This window comes from Talpa occidentalis, unplaced genomic scaffold (assembly GCF_014898055.3).
Source record: "Talpa occidentalis isolate TD23 unplaced genomic scaffold, MPIMG_talOcc4v2.1 talOcc4.3, whole genome shotgun sequence".
Classification (NCBI taxonomy): domain Eukaryota; kingdom Metazoa; phylum Chordata; class Mammalia; order Eulipotyphla; family Talpidae; genus Talpa; species Talpa occidentalis.
The window spans coordinates 102,140,283-102,165,018 of NW_023603184.1; the positions used below are offsets into that span (position 1 = coordinate 102,140,283).

At 40.1% G+C, this 24,736-nt stretch overlaps 1 protein-coding gene and 1 long non-coding RNA gene across 5 annotated transcripts in view; one reads left to right on the forward strand and one right to left on the reverse strand.

Moving 5' to 3' along the window:
- Window positions 1-24,736, reverse strand: part of METTL8 (methyltransferase 8, methylcytidine) — a 213,352-nt gene that overhangs the window by 148,488 nt on the left and 40,128 nt on the right. The window lies entirely within an intron of this gene.
- On the forward strand, window positions 3,748-23,923 carry LOC119254778 (uncharacterized). Its single transcript, XR_005127351.2, has 3 exons — window positions 3,748-3,866; window positions 21,234-21,438; window positions 23,722-23,923. It is a non-coding gene; the product is annotated as an uncharacterized LOC119254778 (long non-coding RNA).

The following is a 24,736-nucleotide window of genomic DNA, read 5'->3' on the forward strand; positions in this document are numbered from 1 at the left end:
CTTCAATGCAACTTTTTCCAGGATAATTCCTTTTGCATGGGAAGCATCTCCAAAAGGGCTGGCTTTGAGGGCAGTGCCTTAAGGGCTTTCTTATACTGTTTATCATGCCACTTCTGATCTTGTTGGTGGCACCCAAGTTCCTGGCAGTACAAAGACCATAGCCCTTCTGGCAAATCTCTATTACTGTGTCTTCTTCTTCTATAGTGTTTGTTGGAGAGATAAAATGCACGATCTTTATGTAGGTAAATGAAGATGCTCAGGCTTTTACACCACCGGCCTCTGTGGCTATCACCTGCAGCCTTGAATGCAGGAGGCACTGGAGAACATGGGCTCAGGGCACACATGCCTGGTAGTGGACACCTGGAGAATGGTGTGGGCATGCGAAATTAGGCATGCCTAAGCCTGGAGGCTGAGGCTATAAGGGTGGCATTATTCAGAGGACGATATCAGCTGAGAACAACTATGAGAGGATGAGTGACTGCAGAGGCAGGAACATGAGACTGATGAGAGAGAGAGCTCAAAGAGAAAGAGTAAAGAGTCGCTGGGGCCGGAGAGGCCTACCAGCCTCCTGGCTCCCCAGCCTCCCTACTTTGCCAGCCCACAGACTTGTCATACAAGTGGCGTAGAAAGAGCATTAAATCCTGAAGAATCCAATGAGGGCTCCAGGACTCTCCTTTACCTGTCCAAATTGATAGAGAACCAGCCCTGTGCTTGTTGGCACCACACTGGCATAGATCGACAGGATGATTTGACTCAGATGGGTATCAAGCCCCCTGAGGACATCAGGAGAGACTGAAGCCCGCAAGCACGTTGTGCTTGGTGGCCGGCCTCTTTCTGTGGGCGCCTTCCCCAAGTGGCCTGATGTAGATGTTGGTGGGAGTGGATGGGATCATTTGTACACCCCAGGAGATGAAAACCAAGGGGTGGCCTAAAGCAAACTTGTGCACTGCCCAGCACTCCCAGTGCCATAGGCCAGAGAGGCAATGGCCAAAATAGAAATCAGCATAGAGGAAGGAGCAGGAGTGAGAGCAGCCCAAGGTCAGCTGAGGGAGAAAGCCCTCGCCAGGTACTTTGCAGCCATGCAGATGTATCAAAAAACCAACTCAGATAAGGCAAAAACTGGTATCAAGGTCAGGAAGGTTTGAGTGGTTGTTAAGCAGCAAACAGATGTTAAAGAAGGCAGGTGAGCCTCTTAAAATCACCTGTGGATGATTCACTTTTGAATAAAGGTGAGGTGCTGTCCTCTGGGGATGGCGGGGAACATGGCTTGTGGTGGAGACCACAGCTGGAGTTGGGGCTAGAGGGAAGCCACGTGAGGAGCTTGCTGTGCACAGGTCCTAATCCATGTGTATGGGCAAAGAGTTGGCCTTAGTTCAGGGGTCTGCTTATCATATTGGTGGCCGTGAAGGCCAAATGTTGGAGTGACAGCAGTGGGTACCCCTTGGGATTGTGTGATCACCCCCAAAAGAGTATGGAGTATGTTGCCAGTCTCTGAGTGAGAGCATTCTAGGGGTGGATGCAGTGTGTGGCTTGTGGCTGAGACCACAGCGGAAAAGGCCAGGAAACTTGATGGCTCCTGGCATGTTACAGTGGACACTGTCAAGAGTGGTTCCCCTCTCACAAGCATGCCTTCACCAGCTGACTCAACAGATCGTCTGCTGGTGCTGATAATCTTGTCTTTTTGCCCCTACATTGGTGCCCTAACACCTTAGTGCCTGGGCTTAGTTGTATTCTGTTGTTTTGGTGTATTTAGTTGCATTCTGTTTACTTTTGTGGGTCATGGCTGCAGAGTCGCACATTCTCCAAGGGAAACTGTAGGGTGTATTGTAGGGTAAATGAAGATACTCAGTCTTTTACGCTGCTAGCTATCAACTGTGGCCTTGATGCAAGAAGCACTTGGGAGCGTGGGCTCGGGGAATGCATGCCTGATGGTAGGCACCTGGTAGGCACGCTGTGGGCCTGCATAAGTGGGGCCACCTGGAGGCTGAGGCTGTGTGGGTGGCGGCAGAAGGGCTGCGAGTGACTACAGAGAGGCAGGACCATGAGACAACTCAAGAGAGAGCCCAAAGAGAAAGAGTAAAGATTCACAGAGGCTTGGGAGGCTGTAGGGTAAATGATTGAAATAATTGTCAGGCTTTTCTGCCCTAACTCCATTAGGATTGATGATGGATCCCTGCAGTCCTGAAGGCATGCCTGATAGCGAGCACCTGGAATGGGGTGTGGGCATGCGTAGTGGGTACACCTGGGCTGAGAGACTGGGCCTATAAGGGCAGCATCATGGGGACGCCAGTGGGACAGGAAGCACAAAAGAAGAATGGGAGCAGGAGAGCGAAAGAATCAGCAGCAAAGCAGAGGCCACGAGAGAATGCCAGAGAGCCCAGAAAGAGCAAGGACTCGCCGGGGGCTGGGAAGCCTCCCAGCCTCTTGGCTCCCCGGCACCCCTTCCTGCCATGTACCTGGTAAATCCAATAAAACCCTGAAAAAAGCCATCGAGGGCTCCAGGACTCCTCCTTTACCCCATCTGCTCAAATCATAGAGATCCTGCCCCGTGCCATTCTGCCACTACAGAAGCCTACCAGCCTCCTGGACCCCCAGCCTCCCTGCCTTGCCAGCCTGTGGGCTTGCCCCACAACAATCAGCATAGAAAGAGCATTAAAGGCTGAAAAATCCACTGACAGTTCCAGGACAGTTCCATCTGCTCGAATTGGTAAAGATCCAGCCCTGTGCTTGTTAGCACAACACTTTAAATAGCGCAGACAGATTAAAGAACTTACCACTTTTTAGTTTAAGATCATCATTTTAATACTTGCTTCATTTTAAATATTGCTTGCTATTTAAATATTTGAAATGGTAGCAAAAGTGAAATAACAGCCAGGTAATTTGATCTCTTACAGAAAGAAAAATAAATGACTGGCACTTGTCTTTTAAAAATGGAAAAAATATTATACTATCTTTGTAAATAAAACATACATAATGCAGTTTAAATTTGTTTCTTTTTTAAAGTCATTGGTGAAAAAAATATTGAAATATACGAGAGCAATGAAACAATCTGAACACCACCTGGTATTAAAGAGGAAGAAGTGGAATAATAGATTAACATTTTGAACAGGATCTCCCAGAATCAAATCATAATGTATATAAGAATTTAATAAGCAATAAAAATATAAAGTCATAAGGAAAGTGTGGATTATTCATTGTGTAACCTTGGTGCTTTTAGTTCAGAGTCTGGAGAAAAAAAGAACTTTTGACGCACATCACTCACCTACATTTCTTCTGGGTAGATTTTTTTTACTTAATTACTTTAAAAGGATAAAATTTTTAAAAAACAGATAAAAATTACTGTCCGGCTTCCAAATCATTGGAAATAAATTCACAAAAGCCAACAAAAAGCTGGGATTTAGTCAATATCAAAAGATTAATGTTTCTAATGTATTATGAGGTTATACACGTGAAAATTTTCAAAAACTAAGGCTCTTCTAGAAAGGGAAAGGGCTAGAGTCACTGGTCTCTGCAGCAAAAACAGGCAACCCAGTGGGGTTGCCAAAAAACCTTCACAACTGCTTATTTATGATAAATAAGTGCAAATAACCAAACATGATTAGTAATAAAGGACAGTCTGAACACCTTGATTAGTAGAGCCGACGGAACATTCATTGAGCTCACAATTGAATTCTACCTGAGCACAAGGAGTAATAACTGTAACAGCTGATAGTGAGATCATTGAGTTCTACATGAGCATCCTGAGAAACAGCTAGAGCAGAGCTGACCTTCATTGAGATCACTGAGTTCTGCATGAACACCTTGTGGAATAACTAAAACAGAGCTGACCTCAGTGAGCTCAGAATTGAGTCCTACATGAGCACCAGGTATAATAACTACAACAGAGCTGACAGTACTTGATCACTGAGTTTTAAGTGAATACCATGAGTAATAACTGTAACAGACTAATTAATTGTGCACCAGTGGAGTTCTACATTAGAACATGAATAATAACTAGAACAGAGGTCACATTAATTGAGCTCACAATTGAGTCTGAGCACCATGAGTAGTAACTACAATAGAGCTGATGTTAACTGAGATCATGGAGTTCTACAAGTCGCCATGAGTAATAACCATGGTTATTACTGACACAGCCGACAGTATTTACCCTCACAATAGAGTTCTATATGAACACCATGTGTAATAAGTAGAATAGGCTCACCCTGGGCAAATTGGGAGGGCCCCACCCTGGGGGAGGGGGTTCACTCTGTGGGGTTCACCCTGTGGCAAACACCCTGTGGGGTATGTGAAAAATTATCAGGCCTTTCCACCCTCCCACCATTAGCATTAATGATGGATCCATGCATGCCTAATGGCGGACACCTGGAGTAGGGGGTGGGCATGCATAAGTGGGCGCACCTGGGCTGAGACTGCGCTTATAAGGGCGGGTTCGGGGAGTGCCAGGAACCAGGAGAATGAAAGAGAATGATAAGAACAAAAGTAGCAGAAGAAGGAAGCAGAGACCACAAGAGAACGCCAGAGAGCCCAGAAATAGTGAAGACTCGCGGGGGCCAGGAGGCAGGCCAGCCTCATGCCCCCACTCCCACCCCTGGCACCCCTTCCTGCCATGTACCTGGAAAAAGCAGGGTTAAGACGCAGCCTATGAAGCTGCTGCAGCCTCTGCAGCATGAGTTTGATCCCCCCGGCCTGCCAGGGAGCTATCCACCTGGCGCAGCAGACCTCTCCTGACTTGTGCTGCTGCTCCCCACAGCAATGTATTTCAGTCAGTCTGCCTGTTGTTCCCCATTCTGTCTCTGGTGAATCCTCTCATCCCCCACACATCTGGCCTGTACCCCAGCTCTCGTATACATAAACAATCTTCAAAAAATAAAAGCCTGAAAAAGCCACCGAGGGCTCCAGGACCCCTCCTCTATCTGACTGCTCGGATCATAGAGATCCTGCACTGTGCCTTCCTGGCACCACAAACCCTCTCCAGGTGCTTTTGTTTTTGCATTTGTTGCTGTCAAGCCCCACCTTCAGACAGTTTAGGCGGGCTGCTTGAGGGCCTTCTTTGGGCCTACACTGGTTAGCACCTCCAGCTGTTGTGAGTTAAGTCTTGCCTGCTGCTTACCATTTCATGAGTGTTGGAATTTTCATTTCATGGACTGGTCTTACGTACGGAGTTGAGCTTGCATCAGTGTGGTTAATTTGCATTTCTTATAATAAGTGTTCTTAAACATTTTTTAATATGTCTACAGGCCACCTGAATATTTTCTTTGAGAAGTATGTGTTGAGGTCTTTTGCCCATTATTTGGGTAATTTGTTTTTTTGTTCTTGGATTTGTAAATGCTCTGTAAAGTTTGGAGTTTAATCCCCTGTCAGATGTAGGGTATTCAAGTACATTTTCCCATTCTGTAGGTTGCCTTTTGTTTTCCTTGATGCTCGGATTGTATTTCAAACACATCTTTGGTTCTTATAGTGGGCCCCCTATATTTTTATTCAAGTACTTTATGTTTCTGTTCTTATGTCCATCCTTCAATCTATTTTGAGTGGATTTTCATATATGATATTAGTCATTTATTTTTGACAATGTTTAATTTATTTTGCAAGTGAAATGAATTTTGTTGGCTAATGGGACATATTTCCTTTATAAAAATTGATATTTAGGGCCTCCTCGGTGGTGCAGTAGTTGAGCGCTGGGTTGCGAAGTTGCCTGCAGCCTCTGCAGTGCTGGTTTGCTCCCCAGCTACTCCCCGGCCACCAGAGGAGGGTCCCGCATGGCGTGCAGACCTCTCCTGCCACCCGCTGCTCCCCTCAGCAGTGTACTTCGGTCCTTCTGCCTGCTCTGCCCCCCGCTCTGGCTCCGGTGAATTCTCTCACCCTCCCATGCTTCTGACTGTACCCAGTGCTTGTATAAATAAATCTTTTAAAAAAATTATTTAATTTAATTATCAATATTAGTTTGATGTAATCAATTAAATTAATTATTTTACAATATAGTATATGGTTTTCTTCCAACTTGGGTGTTTCAACTTTATGTATAATTTTAAATTCTTTTTTTAAGATTTATTTTTATTTATTTATGCATACAAGAATGGGCTTTAGGCCAGAGGTATGGGGAGTGAAAGGAGTCACCAGAGACAGAGTGGGGAGCAGAATAGGCAGACTGACTGAAATACACTGCTGAAGGGAGCAGTGAGGGAGATAGGAGAGGTCTTCTGTGCCATGTGGGTTAGCTCCCTAGCAGGGGATCAAACTCATGCTGCTGTGTCATTCTCAGACAAGACCACACAATGACAAACAGCTTATCCCTTGTTTTCCTTTCTCTTGGGGTATTTACCTTTGGAGCCCAGCGACCCTTGTGTGAGGAAGCCAAGCAGCCATATGGAAAAACCACGGTAGGTGTTCTGGCCCCAGTGCCATCTGAAGTTTCAGAGGACAGCAAGCACCAAGCAGAAATCTGTGAGAAAGCGAGTTTTCAGACAGTCCCAGACACTAGTTCCTGCCACATCAGGTGATGTTTTAGGGAACAAAGACAAATTGTCCTCACCAAACTTTGTCCAAATAACAAATTCATGAAAAAATAAATGCACGTGTTATTTTAAGGCACTAAATTTTAGAGATGATTTGTTCTGTGGCAACAGATAAACAGATGCTGGTAAGCAAATGCCTACTAGAAACATCCTAGCAAACATATCTAAATATCCACATATCTAAATAAAACCTTGTAATATCTATCATATTTTACACATTATGAATTATAATTAGTTTGTGATCCCAGTGTTATCATTTGCTAACAGTGGGAACTTCAGTAATTCAATCCCTTGAGCTTCAATCTCTACAACTATAAAATGGAGATGAAAATACTTATCTTAAAAAAAAAACTTATAAGATTATATACAATAAGCAAAAGGAGCTATAGTGTTTTAAATGACTGTAACTGTAGTGAGCTTAAAAGCAATTTTTGTTTCCATTTTCCAATTTTTTGTAAGATTATTTCTTTTAGTAGTCAAAAAATATAAAGTTTAAAAAACCCCATTGTGTGTTCTCAGCCCAAATCCAGGGAGGGGTCAGTGGTTTCTCCTCACTGACCTTGCTGCCATTTAAATCAGGTAAAGTGAGTTGTAAGAAAAATGGGGGCAAAGCACACCCTGTTCCATGGTATTTGGGGGCCGACCAAGGGTTGACTCCAAAACCCAGATTGCCTGCTTCCCTACCAGCACTCCCTTCCTTCACCTGTATCTCTCAATACTAGCTTATTTTCATATATATGAGCCAAGCATTAGCACCAATGCCACATTATTTAAATAAATACAAGTCTCAGCTCTCCGAGCTTCAAGACCATTAAACCACGGCCAGGTGAGTCTCAAAATGCCTGCGCTGATATACTATCGAGGGTCTTTGCAGATGTAAGACTCTCAAGAGGAGATCATCTTGGATTACATAGTGAGTACTAAATCCAATGACAAGTGTCATAAAACACAGAGAGCAGAGAATGGGAGAAAGACCTGAGATATGTGGCCATAAACCAAGGTATGTCTAGCACCACCAGAAGACAGAAGAGGGAAGGAGATGATTCTCCCTGGGAGCCCTAAGAGAGAACAATCCTAAGGACTTCTCAATTTCAGGCTCTTTTTTGTAACTACAAATAATTTGAAAGAGTCATTTGTATTTAAAAGGTCATTTGTATTTAAAAAAAAAACACTGAGAAATGTATTATACATTGCATGTATCATCTGCTACAAAATGATAGTATAATACTATCTCTTAAAACTTTTTAACCTTTCATCATTGAAAATACACAATGACTCAGAGAGAAAGGATTCAGAAAATGAGGAAAACTTCAGGATGGCAGCATATTTAAAGTATAGCCTTGCTGAAATTCCATATCTATCTTTATCAGGATATATTTAACCTGATGAAATTAAAACCATGAAGCTAATATTTGACCAATAATACCACTAAAAACAAATTTACATGGCAAAATATTTTCAGCAACATTCCAGGTTTGTCCATTTCCCAGCCATTTTTTGTTAAATCCAAAATTTAAATCCCATGTGGTATTCATAACATCCCTAAATAAAAGAATAATTCATTAATTAACTGGCATCCCAAAGCCTAAAAGTTGAAGAAATAAATATTAGAAACCAATGATAAGGGATTCTGAGCTTTAAATGCTTTCTTTAGGTTTATTGTAACATTAAACCTTTGGTTCTTCGCAGACTCAATAACACTAAACTGCCTGCTGGGTTTGTTTAGTGACTTCTAGTCTGAGCTCCTACAACTGTCTAATTTGTTCATCAGGAAAGCCATTAGGTTTTTTTGTTTTTTGTTTTTTGTTTTTTTTGGAAGGGTGGTTCCAAAACAGGCCTATTGAATTTTGTCCCTATTCGTTAGCTTATTGCCACGGCATTGCTGCAAGAAACACTGGGCCGCCTCATAACCAACGGTCTATGTCTCCTAAATTCGTCCTTGACACACTAGTTGCCCAGGGCTTTGAGGTCCGTGCAGAAGCCCGTGCACCAAGAGCCAGTTACAAGACCTGAACACGCAAGACGGGCTGACTCAGCCCAGGGTGCCTACGCCTGCCCATTCCAGACTTTTGGCCTCCATTACAGTAAGAATAAAATGTTTGTTGTTTTAGGCCACCAAGTTTGTGGTGACTTGCAATGGCAGCCACCGGGAACTAATGCAATGGCTGAAGCTCACACTCATCACACTGAAAATAAATCATCACAGAAAAGAACCATGTAGAGTTTTAAAGACATGAAAAGTGATTTTCAGTGTAGGTTATGGATACATATATCTTGAAAAGAATATAAAGTAACAAGAGGAATGACAAACACCAAATTTAGGGGCATGGAAACCAGTGTAGTGATGGGAAGGAGGGGACATAATGTGGGGGAGCAGTGTTTCGTAGGCTCAGTGGTGGGGTCAGGGATGGCCAGTATCATATTTTGATACCATTGGGTAGGACTTAATTATATTATAATAATTAAATTAAAAATAATGTTTTAAAGGGAAAAAGAAGGAAGGTTGCATAACACCTCAAAGGTGGGGAACTTCTTTCTTGGATTACGCATGACCTTTCAAATGTCAGCACGATTTGGTGCATATGTATTTCCTGATAGTTAATAAGCCGTTGAAAATCACTTTGTTAATATTCAGTATTCTGATGTCATTTATATTCCAATAGTAACCTTTTTCACTGGAAAAACACCTGTACAGTGCCAACTCTGATTACTCCCCATGGATATTGCTTAGCTAAAAATTAATATATCATACTTTCCAAAATGACAGACTGTGGGCTGGAATAAGAGAAAATAGTAATTTAAAAGACGAAGTAATTACTGGAGGATCCAGGTACTATTTATTGACTTTCTTCTTCTTTGTTCTCAAGCCAACAAAATTATTGAGTCCACATTCCCAGAGTCCTTTATTAGCCTTAATCTTAGGTTGTCTATCAAAAACAATAGTGTTGTGGATTAATAAACACCACAAACCCATAATAAACCACACGGGCTTTGGTCTTCCGAGGAAATAAGTGAGCTCAGCTGAAGCATTAGCCAAGTGTGACTGACTAGCTGGGCTGTCCAGCACTTGCTCTCTCCTCCTGGCTGAGGCTGCCTCCCTGGCTGCGCTATCTGGGAAAATCCACGAGGTGGCAGCAACTCCACGGCTGCCAACCCGCGGCCTCCAAGGGCAACTCAGGCCGCCATTGACCTCACCAACAGAGTAGGTCTGGTTTCCTAGTCAGATTTAGTTGTTTCTTTTGATGCTGTGATTTAGAAAAACATTGTGACCATGTTCAATGAAAAATTATTAAGGTTTAATCATAACCAATAAACAACAATAATTTGATATCTGGAATAAGTAATCTCATATTCGTGTTTGGTTTTTTTTTTGGTATCCTTGATGGTGAAATACTTTATTTTAAAAACATGCGGACTTCCCAAAGTCTGCACACCAGGAATGTGAATAATTCTAAATAATAAGACATACATTTATATTGTGAATATCTAATGGAAGTCAACATCTACAATTTTCAGTGAAAGTCTTCCAAAACAATTAGCATTTTATAAAGGGCAGAATCGTTTGACAGTAGGTAATTACAGCTGATTCCAATGATCTTTTCTTGTAGGGCATTATTGCAAAAATCCAGATTCAGCTAGGAAGTGTCAGCTCAAGTCTAGTTTGCTTATTTTAATAGTGCCTATGTCCAGAAGCCCTGAATCCTTGAGCACCCTGAACTCCCCAAAAGATTAGAGTAGTCCTCAGAAATTTCTGAGTCACGCTTCCTAATTTTCAATGTAAAGGGAGGTTCTCTCACATCCCTTAGATGAAAACACTCTAGGAATGACTGAGCTGTATAAAGAAAAAGAACTGCGACTAGAGAAATGCCTTCTCCAAACTGAACGTAATTGTGCAACCCTACTGACAATGTGGTGACAGGCAGAGCACTGGCTTTGGTTTTCTGAACGGCAAGAACATGGATTTGAACCTTTTCCCTAATAAACTGGAGGATCTGAGATGTCTCATTTGGATCATGAACTTAACAATACCCATCCTAGTGACTTCCTGAGTTACTGTGGGGTCAAATGGGCAAATTTTTAAAAATAAAATCGTGGTGAGAGAACTTTAAAAACTACTTTATTAAACAACCCAAAACACAGAAACACAGGGATACAAAACTAAAACAGATAGTGTAGCAATGGTTTTCAGAAATGAACTGTGACTATCCTTCTATTCAAACTGAGCTATGTTTCTCTACTCTGGAAAGCTTTTAAAAATTCTCAAAGCCCAAGGTTTTGGGGATGAATTTCAGTCCATTGTTTTTGTGTGGTTGGCTATTTGTATGTATGGCTGGTTGGTTGAAGTCACCAAGGTGATGATAACAAGCAGCCAGGACTGGGAATCACTGCCCGAGTACAAAATTAAGTCGCTGTCTTCGTTGAATACTGGCTATAGTTGAGTAAGTGTAAAAACAAGTTTCCTTTTGAAAAATATTTCTACTATTTATAGTCAGAAATACAGGGCTGTATCTTGATATCTTCTTTGCTATTACATTTTTCTTTTTCTCTTTGTACAAAAGAAACATATTCTTACTGCAAAAAATGTGAAGAACAAAATGAATATCATTCTAAATCTGTAAGCATTGTGTTAATCTGTTAACACATTGGGTTATGTCTTTGAAACTTTGTGTGTGTGTATATGTGTAGATATTAAAAATTAAAATGGAATTGGGTCCCATTTTATAACCAACTTTGTTCACTCAGGAATACAGTGTGGACATTTTCCTGTTCCAATCAACTTTCTTCTGTGGCACAGTTTTTAGTGGCTAATTTCAGCTGTTAGATGCACCATAATTTCTTTAACCTCTGTTTAAGTTAAATTTTCAATGATTCTATTATTATAAAGAAAAATAAGCTCAGATAATTTCTTTGAATAGTTACCCTCCCTTTAATATTTACTCCTCACCAGTTTGGGAGGGACTTTAGATGAATCAACAGATGATGAGCTTTATGGAAGTGCCTAGAGCAACACCTCTCTTCGCATTCCAGAAGTGCCTCAAGAACAGCTGCATTTTTTAACCAATACTGTCAGGTATGGCAACTCAAAGTTAGCCAGATATTCACCAGGTTAGTGGTTCTGAAAACTGGATATGTATGAATCACCTGTCAATGGAGAGCCTATCCAAATGTAGGTATGGGCCCAGGGCTGAGACCTGTGTCTAACAGACTCCCAGGTTATCCTGAAGCTGCTGGTGAGGGGATCACACTTGAGTAACAAGAATCAAGATTCCCTCCCCATTAAACAGAGGGTCCCTGTGTCTCATCCTTGGGGTTTCCCAATTGTGTAAGACACAATGACTTCCACAAATAAAGCGGCAGCACTGAGATGAATATCTACTTTCAATGTGTTTACTCAAGGCAGTTTATTTGGCCCTTGCTTTTAAAAAAAAAAAAAAAAAACATTTTGTTCTTTATTTTTAATGCTCTAAATTTCCAAGTGACAATGGTGGCTTTTCTTTCAATATTAGCAATTATGTAAAAGAGAAAATTTAAGGTTTTATAGCCAAAGATGATGATATACCACGAATTCCAAATGTGAACAAAGCAGAAAGACACTTTCATCCATTAATTGTAGGAATCTTTCCACTTTAATGGGTGACATATTTTGGAAATCCAAAGTGTTTAGCAGTTGGTGGTGATTTTCAGGAAAGATGACTCTTTTGAGCCAAGAAAACTAAATCATACTTGTTGGTTTTTGTTCTAACAAGGTAATGCAACCTACCATTTACTTTGAATATTGACAACATTTGGCATTGCAACAAATTATATTACAAAAACAATGCACATTCACTGAAGGAAAATTGGACAAGTTAAAAAATCAGAAAATAAAAACTGCCCCTAAATCCCATTACCCAGAGACAATAATTGTTAATAATCTATTATAAGCATCCCAAAATACCTCAGCAAGTTAAGAAAATCCTCATTTCTCTAGTTCATAAATCCTACTCACAAATATAAATATTGTGCCATTTTTCTGTTTCTTTTCCTAGGGAGTAGGCATAGTAAATTCTAGACACTTCACATTCTTCATCAGTCATATTAAATATGCTTTATTTGAGGAAACATTATTAATTCATCTAAAGCTTTATTTTTTTTTTTAAAGATTTATTTATTGATTGATTGATACAAGCACTGGGTACAGTCAGAAGCGTGGGAGGGTGAGAGAATTCACCAGAGCCAGAGCGGGGAGCAGAGCAGGCAGAGGGACCGAAGCACACTGCTGAGGGGAGCAGCGGGCGGCAGGAGAGGTCTGCGCGCCATGTGGGACCCTCCTCCGGTGGCCAGGGAGCAGCCGGGGATCGAACCGGCGCCGCAAAGGCTGCGGGCAGCTTTGCAACCCAGCGGTCAACCGCTGCGCCACCGGGGAGGCCCTAAAGCTTTATTTTTTCATAGTGAAATTATTCCAATTGCTTTTACAAGTGGAAATTTAATTGTTTAATGATTTTGAGTTTTTTTCCAACATCAATTTAGCAATTCTTCTTTAGTAAGTCTCAGCCCACACTAAGACAAGCTAATTAAATACATTAACCCCTGCATATCAGTTCACACACTATGTTCAATCCGTCAAAATACTATAGGGTACTACAGAATATTTACTACAACCCTGATATGACCAGTGTTTCAGACTTTACAACAGGTCCATATACAGACATTTCACATGCACTTTATTATGCTATCACTATAGCAACTGAGAATAACATTCATTTTATCTCTTTTTTATGAGTGACAAAACTGAGGTTCAAAACTGTTAAGTGATTTGCTAAAAATTTCACATTCAGAGAATGACAAAACAGAGAGAAGGGTGCCTTCTTTGGTTTTCTACTACTGACCATTTTTTTGTTCTCAATTTCCATTTTAAAATGTTCAGAATAAAAAAGCTTTCATTTAAACCCATAAGATACAAATACACAGATACTTGTGGTTCTGGCTGTACTGTGAGTAATAAATTCCTTTATCACTGAAAAAAAATAAAAAATATAATATACATGGGAACTCTGTACTATTTTTGGTTTCTATAAATCTAAAACTGTTCTTTAAAAGTATTTAAATGTTTGTAAAATTATATACTGTATATCAACGTATCTTCTATATAAGTAGTTCTTTCCTAATTTCCATTACTGTCCTCACTGCTTTTTCCAGTAACTATAGGCCTCTGGTCCTCTTGATTAAATTAAAGAATAGACTGCTGAGATCTTCTAGTCAAGAGACCACATCAACATAATCCACAGACTCCAACTATAATGAAGCATCTTTTCCATTATGGCCAAAGATACATTTCCCTCTACGTTTCAAATTCTTTCAGCCCCAGAAATATGCTGCACCATAAAAATTAAATTTCATTCTATTGGAAGGGATGATTCCTCAGAACATTAGGTGTGTGGGACATATCAGGTCAGTGGTTATATGCCTCGCACTGTCCCAGAGCCCATGGTATTGCCTAGGTAATCCCTGGAATTTCACAAGATCAGGTATCTTCATCAGCCTCATGGCATTATACTAAAAGTCTGCCTTTCTTTTAGGAGTAACAGATTTAAATGTTTATATCCCCTTTTGTTAAAGAGAATTACATCTTTGCTCAGTCCTTTTCTTCCCATCTTCTGCCTTCCAAGGTTGGGTCTGCCAAGGGGTTCTTGAGGCATTTGGGAAATTGACAGTGCATGGGGGTAGAGACATTTATCAGAGAAAACCCCTGACTTTTATCTGGGCAGGTGACACCCAGAATCTCTAGCTTCCTTTATATATAGGTGTGACCAGAGGGTGTGGCCATTTGACTAAGTTCTGGTCAGTGAAATGTGAGCCAAAATAATCTATGCAATTTCCAGGTGATGCTTTTAAGAGGAAGGGCTGCTCTTTCCTTCTTTCTGCCTTCCTGCTAGCAGGAACATGTGCAGATGAGTCATCTTGGTCATGCATATGAAGATACACCCAACAGGTGATAGAACTGGGGTGGGGGGGATACCTGGCCCCTGGACTGCTTTACGAGGAAAGCCACCAAACTTTCACCTGACATGAGAGAAGTAATTTTAACCTCCTAAAACCATTGGGTACCATTTCTTACCCGTCTGAATGGATTTCTTCCCAATGCCAATATCTGGGTCAGTCTCAGGAGTACCTTCCAGGCTCTGGGTCCTCCCAGCACCTCCTACCCCACAGCAATTAACTAGGCCAGCTTTAGGATACTGCAGGTACAATTTGTCCTGTACTTTCTTTTTGTACTCGCTTTCTCTCTCTCTCTCCTGTGGTTCTTAGATATGTTCTCTATGAAAAGCATTACACAATGTTCTTTCCCTCTGCTCTAAGCTTTCAGTCAATCAATCTCTCTCGCTTTCTCTAAGCCTCTGTTATTAAGCTCACCACCTTTGTACGGCTGGCATCTATTAAGGCTGCAATTCTGTGGCTCTACTGCTCATTCCCGACTGACTTGTTGCAGTAGAATGGGGCAATTTATCACCTTCAGAAAATTCTATCTCCACTAACATAGGAAAAGGACAGGCTCTCTCACATAAAACCACTGGGAAGATTACTTTCCAAGGAAAACAAACAAATTGTCACTGTCATATCTCATGACGCTGCTACTCTTGGAAAAACTAACTGGATTTCAACTGTATCCAAAGACTGAAATCAGCCCCACTTCGTCTCTGCAGGGAAGAGTTGTGGGGGGTGGAGAATTATTCACTCTCGCCAGAGATAACGGTGTCTCACAACAGAACAATTGGTAGTCCAGGCCAGCTATTGGTGCCAGAAAGAAGCTGCAAGAATTTCAGTGGCCTCTTTAGATAGGCAGATCATGGCATTGGAAATTCAGAAACATGCTCTGTTTGGAGCACTAGGCTTATAGCTGAGATTAGGACAGTCCATCAACAGATAGCAGGACTCCAGGAATCAGACAGATGTTTAAGGAAAGGACCTCAGCTCCTAGAAACGATTCTCAAATGGAGGCAAGTTTGTTTCTCCAGGGGACGGGCAGCAGTGTCTGGAGGCATGTTTAGTTGTTATAATCGGGGGATGTTACTGGCCTCCCAGGAGGAAAGGCGAAGAATGCTGCCAAACGTGCTGTGATGCACAGAGCAGCCGCTACGCACAGACACACGTTAAAAAATATCCAGCATAAGATGTCGTTGGTATCAATGCTGAGAAACTTGCGCTAGAGGGACTAATAGTAAAGTACAGGGCTCCTGCCTCGGCTGTGTTCGGGGATCTGAGAGCCTGGCAAGCACAGGCTCAAGAACAGGAAAGTGGGACCTGGCTGACCCTGGTTACCAAGGCTGGGCTGCAGGTCAAAGGAGCAGGACTGAATCCCAAGTATCACACCAGGGTACCAGGTCATTGCCAGACCAAGTGTGAAGTTAATTAATCCCAAATTGCCAGGGCATTCCCCCAGGACTGGTTAGACCCCGCCCCCTTTAGAAAACTGGAAAGATCATTCTACAGCAGAATTTTTTGTTTTTCCAGATTGTTACCTTTTTTTTTTTTAATTGAGATCATGTTTGCTTATAACACTGTATATAATTTAGGGGTGTAGGTTCACACCTATTCAGATGTATGTTGCCATACCATGCCCATCACCAAAGTATCCATAATCCTCCACCAGAGGCCATTGGGCCCCCTCCTTTACTCCCCACCTCCTAGAAAGCAAGATTCTTAACCTGGTTCCATAAATCTTTTTGGGGGCAGGGGAAGATACATGCAGATCTATAAGGGGAACTTGCTCTCCTAAAATTATATGCAAAATTATGTGTTCTTGGATTTTACTTGGATAAGGATCCAAAATGTCCCTTAGAATCTAAAAGTGGGTATAAGACCTACAAAAAGATTTTTTTTTAAGTTCCACTGCTGATGGGCTAGAGTATCAGATTGAGCCTGCAGGAGAGGAAGACAAGTTCTTACATAAAGGAAAGGATGTGAGAATAAGGGTGACAGTTAACAATAATCAAACACTTACTATGTATAAGGTACTGTTCTATTGCCTAACTTAGATTAACTCACTTAATTTTCATAACAATCTTATGAAATAGTACTTTTTTAGTCCCATTTTATAGATGAAGAAACAAAGGGTAGACTTTCTCAAAGGCAATACTTGCCAACTTTCTTCACATCATGCCACATACTAACAATAGATATTTATTACATAGAATAATTACTGGAATTGATAGTTTAGTAAGTTTATAACTCTATACCTTAGATACATAATTATAAATCCATACTTTAGTAATAAGTATTTAGAAAACATAATTAGAGGAGATGTCAATTAAAATGACTATAAATAATAAGGCATCGTGGGATAAATCTAACAAAACATACTCAGTATCTTTATGGAGAAACCAAAAAACTTTATAGATCCCGTGGGATAAAGGAACAAGGATACTAATGACAAGAGGCAATTCAAAGAGGGGTTCCTGTAGCCCCAGATCCATGTCTCAACTCCATCTGTCTTGACGTCTTCAGGTCTGAGAGTTTACAATCTCTGAAGTTCATTCAGAAATGATTAGTTTGCTTACATGGCACACCAGATAGAGAGCTCTGCTATTACCATAGGAGAAATTTAGTTAATGGTTATAATTATCTGCACAAAGAAAACACTAGACTTGCCTACTTCTAAAGTTAAGACAGCCAGTCAAGAGACATTTCCAAGCATACATGAAATCTTGCAGAACAGGAAAAAAAAAAAAGGAATAGTGTCCCACTCACAATCTGAGGCTAATGCAACATTGATGCTAAAACCAGTCAAAAACTGGAAGAAGAAACTTTCAGACCCATATAAGACTACAAACAAAATATAATTGCAAGTCTACATTTTAGCAGTAAACACAGAAAACAAATTAAAACAAAGATACTAATTATAATGGCAACAAAAAAATAAAAGGTACCTTAGAGTAGACCTAACAAAAGATGTGGAGGTCCTTGCACATCCTAAAACCTCACAGAATCCTAATATTTTATTCAGCAAAGAAAATTAAAGAAAATTTAAGTACTCGATAAAATTTTAAAATAAAATTATTTCAAAGTCAAAATGATACAAATAATGTTCCCTTAAAATGAGCTATAGATTTAACGACATTTTATTCAAAGGACTTGACAAATTGGTCCTTGCTAAGTCCCATGAATAGAATGTCATGGAAGAGCAAAGATCCAGGAAGAGCCATGCTAGAGAACAAATGGAAGCAATTAAGCTACTGCCACATGTTAATATTTGTTATAAAGTCCTTAATAATTAAAACATGTTATTAATTCAGAGATATATCAATGGACCAAAGCAGTCCAGAAGACCCATGAACAAATGGATATACTGAGAACTTATCCATGGGGATCCCATATGAAGAGGAGGGGGACAGACTATTTAATAAATATTAATCGATGAGCTATATGAGAGAAAAAGTTAAGTGAACTCTTACATTATATACAAAATCCAATTCTAGATGGAAAAGAGACTTAAAGCAAACTCTTGAAAACTTTAGAAGAATATGTAGACTATCTTTCTAACTTTGAGGTAACAGAATTTCTTAACAGTTAACTGGCAACAGAAATTCAAGTGTATTAATTTTTTTAAATGACTGTTCCTCACCAGATAACAGGAGAGTAAAACAGAAGACAAAAACTCTTTATATATTGGTTCATTCATCTTTACAAGACCCATGAAATATGTACTATTATCCTTCATTTTATCAATGAGGAAATTGAAATGAAGAAAAATTATTTCCCTAGGATCACAAGGATAGGTAATGTGCAGGAAGGGTAGGATTCCATCCCACACTTGCTTGAATTCAAGATGAATTCTTTCAACCAACTAAGTGTATTTTATCAAAAGGGAATATTTGATGAGTAAAAGGGGAAAACTGCATCATTTTATTTTAGAGGGTTAGAGTTCAAACTACCTCACAATTTAAAACTAAAGGAGAGAAAAAGATGCAGGTGATTAAGAGAATAATTACAACCCCATCCAAACTCACAACACAGTGAGAACTGAGCAAGCATGGCACAAACACCATCTGGGTCCTCAGCTCTATGGAAGAAACTCAACTCTCCCTGCCTAATTCAAATAGTTATCAATGTGCACATTCTTGGCAACACTTCAATTTATAAAAAAAAAATTAATCAAATGGCCATATGTGTAATGTATAGAATTATCACTGACAAACATATTTTTAACCCCAAATACAATGCTCTTCTGCTAATCCCAGGTTTTGGCTCCAAGCCAACTGGCTTCTTGCTTTCATTATTTGCAACAGAATCCAGGATTCAGAGCGAATAAAAGAGCCGAACAGGAATATAACTCCCGATAATATTGTCTCTGTGCCTTGTGCACTTATCCTTTTTGTCTCTCCCCAGGGGAAGAGCAGTTATTCTTAAATATGCTAAATCCAGTTGTTCCCCACAGCGGCCATGTAAATCTTGGCACTAAGTACGTGGCAGAATCAAAAGTCAAGGCAGTGGGAGGTGCTCACACCAGAGCAACAGGCAGCCCTAAAGCCCCAAACTGTTCTATCCATTTTCTCCTAAAAATAAAGGGTTCTATTCATCAAAAACTTTTATATATTCTTGTGATTTTTTTTTTTAACAAAAAGCCAACATGATATGCAGGCAAAGAATAACAACTCCTGGTTCACATGCCATGCTGTCCTTCCATTTCCCAGAGTAAGCAAATAATCCAGAGAGAGGACAAGTAGGGGAGGCTCTCTTTACTGCATTCACCAGACAAAAAAAACAGCCTCTGCAAAAAGAGATCTAACCTCAAATTAGATATCTAAATTGTTCTGTTTGAGGAAAGCTGTCTCCTTGCTGCATGCCCATTTAACGAAATGAATTATCCAAAGCCTACCTATGAGAGATGTCATTGCTTTGTTTTAACATGATTTCAAAATATCACAAACTTCTTGCCATTTCTTCCCAGCAAAGGATAATCGATGAGTTAGAATTTACCAACACTTAAAGGTTATTTATACCATATTATACTCTCTCTCCCATTTCTTCTTAATCTTTAAAAATCGCTTCATCTATTATAGAATGTTCCTTCTACACACTAACACAATATTAGCAAAAATTTTTAAAGGGTTAAAAAAGTCACATCCCACCCCACCTAAAATGTCAGCAGGTTTCCACTTTTGAGGCTTTTTTATGTCCTGAATTTGCATGCTTCATTTTACATAATTGTAATCCTAGCCTAGATTGGCTTTTAAAAATCCCTAACATTTTATCATGTCCTGACTTTTTCTCATTATCTCTTCCTTAGTATCTTCCTCAAGGATTGGGAAAGACAATGGAGTATGGTAGAGGGTTATTGGAGTTTTGGTGGTGGGTGTGGTGTGATTAATGCACATCTCTTGAAGTGTGAACCTATACCCCTAAAACATTAACTACTGTAAAAAATTAATTACTAGAAATCAACATTATCTTAATAAACATAATTTTAAAAAGCATGATGCTAAGTAAAAGAAACCAGACACTAAAAGTGTTGCATGATTCCATTTATATGAAATGTCCAGAATAGGCAAATCCATAGGGCCAGAAAGGAGATAAGTGGTTGTCAGGACTTGGGCAGTGACTGCTAGTGGGTATTGGTTTTTTCAGGGTGATGAAAATGTTCTGGAATTAGACAGTAGTGATGACTGAACAATTATGAATGTGATAAAAATAATATTGTAAGTTTAATTTATATATCTTTGAAAGGGTATACAATGAAGCTATCACGTAAAGCAAATAAAAGAGACTGGGGAAGAAGGAAAAATTCCAAACCAGTATTTTAGTTATTTTACTACATATGATTGCTCATACCCCTAGAAAGAGTATATTTATTTTTTTTTTAATAATAAATTTTATTTTTATATTCCCCATACAATTGCAGCCCCCCATTCTGACCCCAATCCCTCTCCTCCCACCCCCGCCCCCCTAAAAGTGTCTCTGGTTCGTAGTTTTTTGTTGATTTTGATTTTCACTTTCTTATAGTTATTCGTTTTCCTGGTCCCTTATTTAAGTTTTCTAGATTCCTGCTATGAGTGAGACCATCCGGTATTTTAGAAAGAGTATATTTAAATAGATGTTAAAGATACTGGTAAAAATGAAGTGGGTAAGTGATCAGTGGATTTCACTTATCTTACATGTAAATGTAAAGTTGAAAATTACATGTAAAATGGAAAAAATTGGCTATGCAGAAAAATCTAGTAATGCAGCTATTTCAAGAATTGGTTGTACTGTGAATTAGATTGTTTCCTATGGACAGAATGATGTCATGCAAGTCTCACGCTGTAACTCATGAGATCTATACCATAAATTACCCTGGGTCCCAAATGGCAGCATTTTAAAGGAAATTTTGGTGTTGTATTGCACAGGTGGCAAGAAGCTTCATCAAGATACTCAAGTGTTAGAGTGGGGTTGGGGCTGGGAGAGAACAGAGAAGGGAGGGGCATAATGGTCTATTGTAAAGGACAACAGGTGCTTGGATAGGGGGTGTGGGGTGATAACCTATATCAGACAAGGTATGAACCCCCCTAAATCATATACAGTACTGCAAACCAATGTAACTTAGTAAAGGAAAAAAATAAAGTGGAAAAAAAGATACTCGAGTATTATAATATAGGTAATGCCATTTATAAAACTGATAAAAGTTTTTCCTCACGTTTTCTTGTGATCTTTACATTCTCTTTCCCTTTCACCCATCAGGTAATTTTCCATGTTCATTGTCTTTAGGAACCAAGTGTATGAAGGCAAGAACAAAGAAACCATTGTTCAGCTTTGAGTTCCAATTCGGATTCTTAAAACTAAAAACAGAAACAAAATGAGTCTTGGGAGTAAGTTTTCTAATGCAGAAGCCAACCAATTGAGAGAGAGGAGACTGGTTACATTCTGTGAAAGGGCTCAGTACCTGAGAGCATGATGTAACAACCCCCAGAGAGTAAGTCTGCACGAACATACCACAGCAGGTTACTGGTCTCTCAAAAGTGAATTTCGAGCAGGAGATGGGAAAGATGATTCTAGGAGAAATCATCCAGAACTTGAGTTTTATTCATCCTGGGCTAAATCATGTGTGGCAGAGTGCAGATTCTTCACTGAAATCTAACATTGGGAGCACTGATGGACAGAAGGGGCTGTGCCTTGTTCCCAGGGCTGTAGCTGGGGAGAATGCAAGCTTTGTAAACAAGTGCTGTCCTGTAGCAGACACTGTTCCTTGGTGGGCTGTAATGACTGGGGGTCCTGGCCAATTCTAGATTTTCTATGACTAGATTAGGGGTCATAATCCTGTGTATCCCTGCACAGTTCAGGGAATATAAGAGTCTCACACTCTCCAAGAAAAAGTGTAGGTGACTACTTAGACCATTGAAAGAGGAAGAAGAATAGCATAGGACCAGCCTCAGAGATGTTGGGGTTGGATCTACACCCAGATGCAGTAGGAAGATCGCCCAGAACCATGTAGGCCACTGGGGAAGGGTGAACATTGCATAGGCTAGAGCTCTCTCCAGATGCCAAGTCTCCAAGTATGCATCCGTTCCTCTCTTCCTGAGAATTATGCCCCTTCAGGAAGAAAGGAAGGAGAGGGGAGAAGGGAGGATTCCAATTTTGATAGCATTTACCCAAAAGAAAGCTGAAACCAAAGATGATAGTAGTTAGAAAAACATCTTTGCTCATTTCAATCCTAGGAATCTAAAATTCTTTTCTTTTTAAAGATTGATTTATTTATGCATACAAGAACTGTGGTGCAGGCCAGAAAGGGGAATGTTGAGAGGATTCACCAGAGACAGAGTGGGGAGCAGAACAGGCAAATCTACTGAAATACACTAAGGGAAGCAGTGGGGGAAAGGAGAGGTCTGCTGCACCATGTGGGTCACCCCCCTTGCCGGGGATTGAACTTGTGCGGTAGTTGGCTGTGGATAGCTTCATAGTGCTACACTTAACTCCTTGTGCCACCAGAGAGGCCCCCAGAATCTAAAATTCTTATCAGTTATGAAAAGATACCTGTGTAGAGAAATCTTGGAAAACTCAGATAACTAAATCTAGAAAAAAAAGAGTGAATAGTTGAATTGTGCCATGGGGGCATCTCACTAGTGATTAGCTACTAATGTTATTCCCTTCTGCTCTTCACGCATTTACTCTCTTCTTTTCCGATTCTTCTAGTGTTTGCAAATCAGTGTACCAGACAAGGAATCACACTGACCCAGTTCATCTACTCACACAAAGTTTCATCATAATCAGGCAACAAGACTCCCTTGAGTCAGTCTCCACCCCCTCCCGGCCCCAATAAACCCACCTAACCTCCCAGCTCCCCGACCCCAGGCACACACATATAAGCAAACACCCACTAAGTTAAGGCAAACTTGGGGAATGACATTCCCAATATCTATAGTTAAAACACGGAAGAATATGATCCATTATACAAGACATTGGGAGCTAGATTTTTCTATTCACGACTACGAGCTTAAAAGAGGGCGTCTGTGTGGATGCTTCATGCAGGGCCTAATACGTAGTGGAGCCCTTGGTGTTGGTTGCTATTACCAACAAAATGAGCTAAGAACAAAACCTTGGCCCATTTTTTTCTAAATCTCTTTGAAACTTTTTTTTTTTACCTTCCTCAGGAATTCTCTAGTCATTTTCTGCAATTATTCTATGCCATGTAACTCCCACCTCTCCAATAAGACCAAAAAGAAATCCTTTAGGGGTTTTTCCTAGTTTTCTTTTGGGCCTTCTGCATACTCTGGAGGAGTGGTAAGCAGTAGAAAGTGCTCAAATTATAGAATACTTTCAGTTACTCATTTATTTTGCTAGGTTTTCATTCAATTGAACTAAGTGTCTATGGTACTGAATTGAAATTTTCTATTAATAAGACAGTAATTATTTGAAATACACAGGAATTTTCCTACTAGACAGACACCTCCAGAGCAGTAAGATTAAGTGTGTTCTCTTTCAAGCATGCCAGCCTCTGCCATTCCTGCCTATCTCTGCTCATGCTGTCGGAAATCACATTTCTATTCTTTCAATACATTGTACAAAATCCCTTCATTAAGAAGCCTTTCTTCAACACCATCCCAAGGCATAAAGGACCAGTTCCTTCTACAGGTGTCTATAAACTTTGTGCCTTCCTTATTATGGGAATTTATTTATTATAAATTCTATGACCATTTCCCCATCAAAATGTAAGCTTGCTCAAGTCAAGAACTAAGCACTATTCATTTTACACTTTCAGCATCTTCCATTGTTCGTTGGGTACCATGATTGTTTCATAATATACACTGAATGTCAAATGGCTACTGGACACCTGCTCACAAGATCTTACAGGAGAACAAGTTTTGGTCACTTGTCAACGGGTAAGAGAAAGAACATAGCAGCATGATATGATACCATTTCTATGCTCCAAACATTCTGAAATGGAAAATAAAAAAATTAAATAACAGCAGAAAATATCAAGTGATTTCAGACCTACTTTATGACTCTAAAAATGATTCCCAGTCATTTTTCAAGTGTTGGAAAACTTCAAACATGTCCAGAACCAGAAAAGTTCTGTGGAAACTCCAACTTGAAGAGTTATCAATATGGCATTTTTTTTTAAAGATTTATTTATTTATTTATTTATACAAGCACTGGGTATAGTCAGAAGCGCGGGAGGGTGAGAGAATTCACCAGAGCCAGAGCAGGGAGCAGAGCAGGCAGAAGGACCGAAGTACACTGCTGAGGGGAGCAGCCGGCGGCAGGAGAGGTCTGCGCGCCATGTGAGACCCTCCTCTGGTGGCCGGGGAGAGGCCTGGGATCGAACCGGTGCTGCAGAGACTGCGGGCAGCTTTGCAACTCAGCACTCAACCACTGCGCCACCAGAGAGGCCCGTTATATGGCATATTTTTATCACTGAAAATTCAAATTTCATTGATGAGATTCACCACCTTTTCCCCAAATATGACCCAATATTCTACATGAGACGATAGTCTTATCTCACAGACTTCAAGCTATGGAGTGAGTTCAAGGCCCCTATTTTGACTCAATGGTTAAAGTATGATAAATATTTTTAAGTTGTTAGGATACTTTCTTTTCAGTATTTTCATCCTATGTTAAACTCTGCAACACTTATATTAATGCATACCCCCTTTACTGGCTTATTGTCTACCTTCCTAACACCTAGCACTTCCTATGTTTAGGAATAAATATGTGTTGAATGAGTAGATAAATGCTACAATATTAGTTTTAATGCTTTATTACAATACAACTCT